Here is a 12689-nt window from a genome sequence, read left to right as displayed (position 1 = left end):
GCACTACACGCAGAAAGGGTGCTACAAAATAAGAAAAACAAAGTTGACACCTTTCTGACAGAGGAAGGAGAAATTTATGGAGCTTTATGCGAAACATTTAATAATTGTGGCCACAGATGAGGAAGAGAGCAGCCATCTCCCCATCAAAAATGTCACAACTAATGCTCCCAAAATGCAACGTTTTAATTTGCCCCGTATGTTTTTTGGGAAGAGATAGCTTGCTGAAACTAGGACTGGGCTTAATTCCCTCTCTGACGGGAAAAATAGAAGTAAAAAGAAAAAAAAATTAATTACTGGGAGGACAGTTAAATATCTTACAAAATAGGAATCCAGCGCTCTATTATTACACCTTACATATTCCAAACAAACCTCCCACAAGAACAGGAGATTTCTTGCTGCAAACAGCTCAAGACGTGATTGAACAACCACAAAATGACGTAGGAAGTTACAATGTAGTATAAGATAAACTTATAACAGCCCACACCAGATAAAATCATGATTATCTGTACTCAGATGGTATATCAGTCGTGGTGACAGGAACAAGACTGACTGGCAAACTAAATGCACTACACAAGGAATGGACACCACCACACACGTCATTACAACAGGAGTGGAAAAGTTTGGGACAATTTCTTTTGGTAGTACGAAATGTTCCTGATTGGATAGAAAAAGAACCAGATTTGGATTGGGACGACTGAACTGTACAGACAATATCTTATTGGACAGTCTTAAACAATCTGAGACCAGATGCTGCTGTATTCACAGTGGTATCACAATCTACACAGAGAATACTGGAAAAATAGAGGAATAGCGACAACTACAGGGAACACAGTGACACATGCAGAGCTACTACAAAATTTGCTCATAGCAGTTCAATTACCAAAAGAAATAGCCATATGTAAATGTGCAGTACACACATCAAATACAAAGAATCATTAGGAAATGGATTTACAGATAAAACAGCAAAAGAAGCAGCAGCCAAAACCTTTATGGGATTAGCTGACCATGTAACAAATGAAGACATTGAGATGATGTGTTAAACAAAATGCAACAACAAAGCTTACCAGCAGAACTAAAAAGGTGGAAAAAAATAATGTACTAGATTACAAAATGGGAATTATGTCAGCACAGATTCAAAAGAAAAAAAATTCTACCAAAAACATTTTTTAAGTGGGCGGCAATCTTGAGCCATGGGAAGTCTCAGGTTTCAACAGGGGGAATGGTAGCCCTGGTACAAAGGCATTGCATGATCCATGGATTTAACTTGTACACAAAAAACTTTTTTGTAGGGCTTGTTTGATCTGCGTGCGACATAATCCACAAGGGAATGTGCATCCCAAACGTGGTCAGTTTCCTCAAGCTACACATCCATTCATCCCTCTACCCATTTTCTTAGCCGCTTATCCTCACAAGGGTCCCGGGGAGGGCTGGAGCCTATCCCAGCTGTCAACGGGCAGGAGGCAAGGTACACCCTGACCTGGTTGTCAGCCAATTGCAGGTCACATGGAGACAAACAGCCGCACTCACAATGACAGGTAATAAAAAAGGGGCAATTTGGACACAATGATAGATTTAGTCTAACTATACATACATTACAAGCACATAAGGGTCTCATTCCATTCAAAACAGTGTTTGGGAGACTATACAAATTACCAATATTTTCCACACAATGAGAGATAGACGAATGATGAAGGAAAAAAAAACACAAGTGGGTCCCTTTCAGGAGTTATTAACAACCCCAAACAGCTTAAAAAAAATTGCAAAAAGGGGTACTTGAGTTCATTTGTTCATTGTAGGAAAGTTTTTGCTTTTGAAACCATTGTTAACACAAACAAAACTAATTTGTTTTTATTGGCCACCTGTAAGATAGCTGTTCTCATTCCCACTGCCAAGGTCGCTGTAGTCCGGTTACACATGGGAGTGAGACTGCTGTCATAATGGCAACTAAACAGTTAAATTTTACTGTTGGGTGTTGGATGAAAACGCTACCCGTTATTTTCATTTTTCTGTTTGAGTAGTACCTGTGGGAACCACTCAAGGTCCCACCCCCCAAAAAAGAAAATAAATAAAAACAAAACAAATTGGATAACTAAAAACAAAAAACATGTCCAAAAGATTGTGCTGTTTGCACAGATCCAGAGATATTACCAATGCTATTAAATGATAATGAATGCAAAAAAAAAAAAAAAAAGTTGGGGGATTCTGTGTATCCATTAACTTCTCTTGAAAAACAAAAAAACTGTTTTCTAATGGCGTGTCAGTAGGAAATTTCACATGCATCAATTTGATAGGACTAGAAACAAATTGGGAATTTTATCAGCGTTGATGTGTGAAGCCATTTTTGTGCCACTGTCATGGTGGTGCGGCAGTAACTGTCTTTTTGATTTTTTTTTACGCCGGATGTCTTTCCTGACGCAACCCTTCTGCATTTATTCGGAGAGAGAGCTGCAGCCAATCCCAGCTAACTTTGGGCAGCGGCTTGACTACACCGCAAACTGGTTGCCAGCCAGTCACAGTGCAGATGTCGACACCATCACTGAGCGGGAAACGATCCCATGCTGCCTTCACTCGAAATGTCCCTCTGAAGGAAACCCGAACTACAACGTGGCCCACAAGAGAAATTAGTTTGACATCCCTGCACTACACCATCAGAAAAAGAAAAAAAAATGTAACAAGTTACTGTGCTTTAATAACCTTATTACTGCCATTTGTTTATTCATCCTATGTCTGTTTATGAATTAAGATCTACTGTACATGCAGTTTTATCTGGACACTGGCAAAGACTGAGCAAGAGCTGAATGACATGGACAAAATAGCAGAAAGAAACACGTGGATACACCTTACACACTGTAAAAGGTCATCTCAGCTGAGTCACCAAAGGGGAAAGGTGAGCAAAGACCAGCATACGGTGGGTGCAGATTTATAGTATCAGAAAATACCTGAAGGCTGGTGAAGATTTAAAAGACACTTGTCTCATTTAGGGGTGACTTGGTCGACATGACTTCAAAATGGCTAAATAATATGATAGCATGTTGGGCTGCAACATTGACAGCCGGAATTATATTTTTGTTCATATGCTACTTTTGGACACCTGTAAAGCTGACAAAAATACATAACAACAGAACCAATAATTATACTCAGTCAACTATGCTTACCACACATAAGATAAAGAAGCACAACATCATTTCAAATAACATTGGTAAACAACTATGCGGGAGTCACCGAGGCATGAGAGGAGGACTCCATGTGTGCCTCCCAGTGAATCAGTTCAGCACTTTTTCAATTCCTTGGCAGAATCTAACTGCTGGGGATTCCATCTATGGGATTATGCTAAAGGAAACTCCCACTTTCTTCTCACCATTTGCCAATTTAATGCTACCTTAAACCCGAATGCCATACAAAAGAGTACGTATACTATGGAGGGAGTATTTTAACCGAAAAAGCCGGAGGAACATTTTTTCATTATTATGATTATTATTTTTTTTTTTACAAATAGGAAACAAAACTGGTTGTTATTAATGTAGAATGCAGCTAACAAGGTAAACTATAGTTGCATCACATGCATGGGCCCTAGGCCACTAATGCGTGTCATTCCAACAGAAATCCCAACACAATGTACCCTGGAGGTAATGATTAAAACAACTCCTAACACCTCTTGTCAGAAATGGAAAAGTGTTTATCCAACAACTAAGGCACTAAATGATAAACTGATATTTTCTACTAATGTTGCATTGGCTAATTTCTCCTGTGTTAGTTTTACAGGGACAGATTTTAAGGTGGGAAGTCTCAACAAAACATGGTGTCATGATATCCATCTGCAAACTGCTCCACTGCTCCCATGCAGCGATTTGTTGTGGTGGTGTGTTGGTCAAAAGTTGTATGACACACTGATAAATGGAGCAGGAACGTGTACACTGGTATCACTGCTCTTATCTGTGACTGTGTTTCCATCCAAAGCAGAGGATATACAATTGGCCGCATCCATCTTTGGACCTCCCGTTGGGTTCTCCCGAAGGCCCTCTTGGAAAGATGGAGATCTGACATACATTTATGCAAATGGCATCCCAACTGCATACCAGATGAGTATAAATTGGTTAACGAGATTGCGGCAGGATGGGAATCCATCTTATTATGGATAACTCTAAATAAAAACATTGACAGAATCAACTACATACATTACAATGTACAGAAACTAGGTAATTATACAGAAGCAGACTTTATTGCCATAAGTGAACAACCAGCTGCAACCTCACTCATGACGTTCCAGAACCGCATAGCGGTCGACATGCTCCCGGCCGGGAAGGGTGGCGACTGCTCAATGTTCGGTGACCAGTGTTGTTTATTCCAAATATCACAGCACCTGATGGGTCACGCACAAGGGCCATTCAAGGCCTCCGCACCCTGAACCACAAGATGAAGGAGCACTCTGATGTAAACACATCAGCCAGGTCTGAGTGGTGGAAAAAAAATAAAAAATTTGGCCAATCTAAAAATGTGGTTTTCTCTGTCCTAGTTTCTATCGCTGTTTGCAGCTATTCTTGCATTGTGTGGATGTTGTTGTATTCCCTGCATAAAGGCATCACTTAAGCAACTTATAACCACTGCTATTGCCCCGACAAATTCAAAATTGGCAGAAATATATCCACTATTGGCACAACAGGGTAATGACAGTGATATTGTTGACCACAATGATGATATGACTTCTTTTCCAGACCTGTTCTCTGATCCCGAAGATTACAAGTAATTAGTGCTATATTTTCCTCCGAGTGTAAGCCGAAAGGGTGATCAATTAGATGATTTAAGGATTTGAGCAAATGTAGGATAAACAGGAGGTTAATGTAGAAATAATTCTAAATAGTATTAAGTAACTGCTTCTGCCTGCAATGAAGAAATGCTTTGCTCTGCTCCAATTCAGCTACTGTCTCTGCCTGCAATGAAGAATGCTTTGCTCTGCTCTAGAAAACGTGGTAGCAAATGTAGGATAAACAAGGGGGAAATGTAGGAATAATTGTGATCATAATTATCATACATTTGCTTCCAATAAAGAAATGCTTTGCTCTGCACTAGATAACGTGGCAGCAAGAACAAAAACATCTAATCATCAGAACTGTTAGAACTGCTGCCTGTTAAAGAAATGATGACCACACATGTATTCAGCAATCTTCCACACATGCACACGCACATGAACAAACATTTCCACCTTGTTTCAAACTGTTTTGCTTGTCGTCTCCTTTTTGTAACATCCATGTAAATAAGGGGAGACTCAAAACTAAATAAATAGAGGTGCCGAGGAGAGGATAATCAGAGTGCAGTGGTGAATTGTACGAGACAGTTCCTCTCCTCTCTCCTCGCGAGACTTGAACTGGTGTCTTTGCTTCCTTTTTTGTCCTGTTTAATGAATGTCTGATTGGTGAACCTGACATCGTATTTTGGAATATGGGAGGAAGACGAAGTATTCAAAGAAAAACCCACGCAAATGCAAAAAAACTCATTCCACACACAACCGGGTGTTTCTAGGCCAGACATCAGACACATTCTCCAGTCCAGTGTTTCGTGAGTCATCCCCAGGGCTGCCTCCTGATTAGACATGCCCAGGACACCACAGCAGGGGGGCATCCTTGAGGCATCCCAAAAAGATACCTGAGCCACCTCATCGGTCTACCCTCAAAGTGGAGAACCAGCAACCCTACGCTGGACTCCGGATGCCAACCCCCATCACTGCAATCCTGCTGTCAATCTCCCACTCATTTTTTCCCCTCAGGTGCGAATAAGGCCCAGAGATTCTTGAATTCTTTCACTTGGGACATAATCTCATCCCAGATCCAAAGAGGGCACTCCAAACTTTGGTCTCAGATTTGGAGATACTGATTTTGCCAACCACTTCACAAACTGTTCACAAACAAGCTGAAAACTGTTCCTGTGAGAGTTGAAGATTGCGGCTGCATCATTTACAAAAAAGCAGAGATGTAAAACTGAGGCCAACAAATTACATCCCCTCAACACGTTTGCTGCACCCAGAAATTCTGTCAGGTAATCAATAGAATCGGTCGCAGGCCCTCAAGAATTCTGACACGGGTTTGCACCTGGAGGAAGTCGCTGTTGGTGACTCGTGGGTCAGGTTGCTGTGCGGCCTCTCGGCTGGCCAGCCTCGGCCGCTGGTCCTTGTGAACTGGCGGCGGTCCACAACCTCTCCCACCCCGGCTGGAAACCGTCCGTGAGGCTGGTGGCCCAGAAGTCCGTGTGGTACGGGCTTAAGATGGATGTGCAGGCCTGGGTCGACTCGTGTGTGGCCTGTCAGCGTGCATCGCCACACAAAAGCCCCCTTAGAGCCTTTCGTTGTCCCCGAGAGGAAGTTCTACCACGTCGACGTCGACTTGGTGGGTCCGCTCCCTCCCTCGCACGGTTTCACCCATCTGCTCACCATGGTGGACAGGACGACCCGCTGGCCCGAAGCCATTCCCCTCTCCTCGACGACGTGGTCTGACGTAGCCCGGGCGTTCATCGGCACGTGGGTTGGGCATTTCGGCACCTCAGCTGCCCGGCTGCCCCGTTGCCTGCGCTCTGCGGATTTTGTGTTCATTCGACATGACGCCCACCATGGACCCCTGCGCCCCCCATACGACGGCCCGTTCAGGGTCGTGGAGCGTGGGGATAAGAGACTGTTTCCGTGGACAGGGTGAAACCCGCGCACCTGGACATTGCCCAGCCTTTGGGGTTGGCTCTCCCCCGCGCCGGCGTTGTCCACCTTTGCCCTGTGGCCCTGCACCTGCCAGGGTGCCCTCGACCCCACCTGGGCCCTTGTCCCTTGACTCAATAAACAGTGAGGCCCTGCCCCACTCGGTACCCGCAGTGCACACCCACCAGGGTCGGGTTGTCATCCCTCCACGGTACGGGGATTTTGACAAGGGGTGAATTCACAAGTGTAGACTCAATTCCTTTTATCGCAAACATTTCTCAGTTTTGATCTTAATGCCAAAGTGAGTGGTTGTACAGTACTTGTGAAGATCTGATTTTTCATTTTGATGTGTAATGATTTAAATATATGTTAACATTAAGCAGTCTTGTGTAGGAAATCCATTACATTTTAGAATAAGCCTGTAACATCAAAAAATGTGATAAAAATTAATAACTTTGAACACTTTAGAGATGTATAATAATACACATAATAGGACAATATTTTGATCCTGGCCCAGATTATTTCTGTTTTGATACATTCTTTGGGTAGAATTTTAAAAACCAAACAAATTTGAGATCAATGTCCCCGACTGGAGTGCTCTATCTGGGAGGTTTCACTGTCAGTCATGTAAACGCAGAACCTCGGCACATGACCACGGCCATGTCTGAAGTTCTCACGGGGTAAGGGGCGACAGCCATGTAAGGCCCTATAATTGTGAGACAACGCAGACAGTTTCTGTGTGCCTCCTTTCCTAGTTGCCCTGCAAAACAGCTGATATTAGGGAGGGGAAAAAAAAAAAATCCCCGTTGCATGTCACAAGTCACTCGTGTGGAGTAAATGTGCAAGAAGAGGAAGGAGAAAAAAAAGTGGTCATAACGAGCAAAAGGAAAAGGCTGGAAAAGATGGAATGGAAAATGTTGCTATTGGCCCAAGACAACAGATTGTTTTTGTGGTTCACTTTACTTAAGTAAAGTCTGAGGTGACAAAACACGAAAGCCAGGATATTGTGTTGGGCTAATGGTGTTCAGCAGGAAATCTGCCAAGTCATAAAAATATGAATGTTTGTGTTGATTTCATATTTCCTCGCATAACGGGAAGGCGCTTGTAACAACACCCAATCGCCACTGGCATTGTTGTAGCCACTACAATGCTATGGGCAGAGTTATTTGCTCAAGTTACAGCGTCCCTCCTCTCTCCTACTGTGGTAGAACTACAGGATGGGTGAGTCATGTGTTCAACTGCTCTGGGAACATTTTCCATTTTCTGTATTTCCATGAAAGAGCAGCACAAACTAAAATGGCCTCCCCGGTTCAACACTTTAATGGATTTCCTCTTAGATGATTAGGCAAAACAAAAAAACAAGTTATTATGGGATGCTTATACACGCACACGCACACACACACACATCTGTATTTTGGGTATTATGTGTTTGTTGGGACACATCCAACCTCACTGTGGACAAAAGGCAGCAAAATATACCTTTTGATAATTGACACCGTTTTTATATAACTACAAACAGAGGACACCACAAAAAAAAAAAAAAAAAAAAAGAGCATTTCTATTTTAAGCAAGCCCTAAAACTGTTTTTTGTCTGATTGGCTTTTCATAAGTGAGAGTTGGCTGCCCCTTGCAGGAAGATGTTAGAGGTGCAGATGGAGACATTTTACATTCGGGGGGTGGGGATGAAATATGACGAGAGAAAATTAAAACACTGAAATCTCAGCAATTTTACGCATGGCCATTCAATGTGCTTTAACTTCTCAATCACATTTGTACTGTTCTGGTTGTCTTAACAGTGTCCCAACCATTTGCCTAGGCACATTTTAATAATTTCACAGGAGACTAAAAAATATAAAATCTCTATGTGATGTGTATATATAGCATGAGTAAATGCAAATTAAACACAAATTTGCATGTGTTAAGTGTGAAACCTGGGTCAGACAACTTCTGTGACGTTTGAGATGAACTTAAAGGCCAAGTGTCCTCCCTATAAACATTCTAAAATAGATATTGTAATGAAAAATACATAACATTATTCACTTCAACGTCTATACGAAAAAAAATAAATGTGAGCGGAGAGCACGTCATCCATGCGCAAAGTTGCAGAAGTGTCATTCTACGACAAAGTGATCGCCATATTGGCTGCATCCTCTGTCCGTGACGTCACCCGGACATTCACCAATGAAAACATGCGGTGCACCCTACTATGGGAGACGAACACGCCCCCTTCTGACACAGAAGCTCTTTTCGAAAAGGAGAACACAACACAACCGAGTGAAGTTACCAGGGCAATATTACACTATTGTTTCGAGCCATATTCAGATGATCCGCGATCACGGCCAAACCGCCTCCCGTCGATCCACTTCCGCGGTGGAAATGAGCCATTGCGGCACATCGCAGCCAGCCGGTGTGGCTTACTTACGGCGCCGAGCCGGCTTATCACGGAACCGAGCCGTGATTCTTTAGGGGGTTGTTCACAGACGCCGCAGTGCGCGATAAACAACACCGTCGAGCTGGAGCGCTTTACTGCATTGTCGTCGCATGCGCCTTAGTGCTGCATTTTGGCAGCGTTCTTCAGAGCTGCCGCCCTCCGGGTGGCTGTGCGCTTTGCTGTCGAAGCGACACAGCAGCCCGATGCAGTCTGACGCGGACATCAACACATTTCCTACGCGGATCTTTTGTTACGTTATGAGAGATGGATTACGTGGTCCACCCCAAACTATTATTTTTTTTAGTTGCTGTATACACACCAAGCTGTCATTTGGAACCCACGAAGCTCTCGTCCTCTGCACTCGTGCAATCCATTTTTCATGACGAACCGGGTCTCTTGCAAACTTATGAAGGTTAATTCCATCCTCCCGAGTGTTCAAGCAATGTCCAGCAATGCAAAGAGCCGGCATTTTGGCTAACACGATGGTACAACGAGCTACCTTCCCGGAGGTAAAACTAATGGAAACAAACGAGTCCAGTTGAGAGCGGGTCTGTCCTTTGCGTCAATTCCTGCTTCTTCTCGAAAACAAATCCCTTGAGAGGATTTTCATGGCAGGAGTTAAAAAAAGCTGTATACGTCAAAAACATGTTTTGTGGTAAAAAAAAAAAAAACGCATGAGTCCATGTCAGCTGTCGTTTTTTCATTAATAACATACCAAAAATCATGCATTTCATGACAGTGGCACTTTAAGCACACCACTGTGCCTGGGAATCACTGCCTCAGGTGCTATGCCTCTTAATGTTTGACTAGTGCATGTGCTTAAGGTTTGCTATGAGAACACCAGCAAATAAAAAAGACGCAATGTACTTGTATCTTAAACAAGATCATGACTGAGCATGAGAATGTGTGGAATTTAGATTGAGTCTTTTCTTTTCGGCTTGTCCCATTAGGGGTTGCCACAGTGAGTCATCTCTTCTCCTGTGCCACTATCTTCTGGATCGTCCTCTCGAACACCAACATCCATATTTGGTCTTCTTCTCACTCTTTTGCCTGATAGCTCCATCCTCATCACCCTTCTACCAATATAGGCACTCTCTTGGCTCTGGACATGTCCAAACCATCGAAGTCTGCCCTCTATCTTCATCTCCACAAAACATCTGGCTGTCCCTCTCATGAGCCCATTTCCAATCCTATCCAACCTGCTCACTCCTAGAGAGAACCTCAACATAATTTCAGCCACATCCAGCCTTCCTGTTTTCTCTTCAGTTCCACCATCTCTAATCCATACATCATAGCTGGCCTCACCACTGCTTTATAAATCTTGCCTTTCATCGCAGCAGACACCTTCTGCCAGCTGTTTCAACCTGCTAGACCTGCTTCTTTACCACACAGACCATAGCTCTGGATTGTTGACCGGAAGTATTTGAAGTCATCCTCTCGCTGTCTCTTCTCCCTGTAGCCTCACCGTTCCCCCACCATCTCTCAATCATGCATGTTTTACTTCAACCACTCTTCACTCCTTTCTTTTCCAGTGCATGCCTCCACCTGCTCACTGCAAATCACAGCCATCTGCAAACATCATGGTCCAAAGGCAGGGTTCATAATCAGTCTGATCAAAAAAAAAATTAAGGGCTTTTTAGGGGCATTCTTAGAGGCTGACACGAAAAATTTAGGGCCGACACGGAAAAAATTTAGGGCCATGGTGGGAAATCAAGAGTAAGGAAAAAAGACTCACCCAATGGTGCCATCAACTGTTCTTGGTTAATCAAATGTTCCAGTACCTCTGACAGTGATCACCTGTCGCCCCTTGTGGTAGTTTTCATTGATATGACCATTGTCAATGTCTTCACACAACAATCTACAGAAAAACAGATTCTAACTACAATTGCAAGTATATACATAAATGTCTTCTACTGATGTCTGTCTCAGCACCCCTACGAGTCTAGCTCCTTGAGCCTACCTAGTGCCTCCTCTATTTGTTGCTGCAGAGGTGCCAAAGTGGCTCTCTTGTCCTTTGCTCTGCCTCTGAGTGCATTGGCCTCGGTGATAAACCTCAGATTCCTCTTTTCTTCTGCCTCCTCACACAGCCTGTCAGCCTTCTCAATAAGCATAGATATGTCAGTCTCTATTCTGGCTTTGAGGAAGTAGAGATGAAAAGTGGGGAGCGATGCCAAATGTAGCCAGGTACGAAGTCTTCCTTTCCCCACAGTGGTAGTTTTTAGCAATGTTACTGTCTGGGAACATGACTGCAAACACTTTCGAATTATTTTCACAAGATTTGTAACTGTAATGGCTGCAGATCACTTTTAAAGTCCACACGATTTCTTCCTTTAATGAGTCAGTCTTCGTGTATTGAACTACGTTCATAAAGCCTGACTTCTGGCTGGTTGAAGTCGATGACTGGACAACTCTTGGTGCGCATGCACTGGCAGTACCACTGCCTAAAGTTGATGCTTTACTATCTTGACATTTGACTTATACCAACGGAAGATGAGACAGTTTTTGCCAAATCAGCGTGTCTCCTGTTTTTCCGGTGCGACTCCAGCGCTTAGACGCCTATCTTTTCAACGTGGTAACTCTGCTTGCACAGATGGCAGTAAAACATGTGCCTATCTTTTGGATCTCGACGAACCCAACTCCCAAACTCCTTACTTTCAACCCAAGCACATTGAAAAATGCACTTCCCCATGATACAAGTTGGCTCGATGAAAGAACTACGCTACGTCGTAACGAAGACGAAGTGAAATGCCTACTCACGGAAACAAACAATGGAATATCGACAAGATGGCGAATTGTCAACACGGTGACTTCCGTTGACAATTTCCGGCTGTTTTGGATACCAGACGGATCGCTATTTTTTTAAAATAAAATATATATATATTTTTTTAGGGAGAATTTTGGCAGTAGAGGTCCTCCCTTTGATTTTTTTTTTTTTTAACTTAAGGCCTTATTAGGCGCTTGACCAGTATTTGCGGATTTTTAAGGACTTTTAGGAGCCCCTAAATGCACATTGGAAAAAGTAGGAGTTTTTAGGGACTTTTCGGGCCGCGTGCGAACCCTGCATGGGGATTCCAGTCTAACCTAATCTGTCAGTCTATCCATTACCAATGCAAACAGGAAGGGGCAAAGCACTGATCCCTGATGGTACTCCTACCTTCACCTGAAAAATACTTCTGTCACACCTACGTCACCCCCCACTACTGTTCTGCTGCCCTCATACGTCCTGTACTATTATACTTTTCTGTCACGCCACACATACACATGCAGTCGCACAGTTCCTCTCTTGGTACTCTTTCATGGGCTTTTTCTAGATCCACAAAGACAATGCAGCTCGTTCTGACCTTCCCTGTACTTTTCCATTAACAATTAAGGTGAATACTGTAATGGATCTTTGGGTTTTTCATGAAACCATATTGTTGCTCGCATATACCACTATCCTGGGTTGAGGCTCCATTAATCTTCTCCATTCTTCAGGTATCTTCTCACCTGACAGTATACTGTTGAACAAGTTTTTCCAAAAATTCTCACAGCCACCTCTCCAGATTACTTCCATACCTCCACACGTATGACATCAGGAACTGT

Source organism: Syngnathoides biaculeatus, chromosome 11, assembly GCF_019802595.1.
Source record: "Syngnathoides biaculeatus isolate LvHL_M chromosome 11, ASM1980259v1, whole genome shotgun sequence".
NCBI classification, from domain to species: Eukaryota; Metazoa; Chordata; class Actinopteri; order Syngnathiformes; family Syngnathidae; genus Syngnathoides; species Syngnathoides biaculeatus.
Note: the sequence above shows the minus strand (reverse complement) of the source record.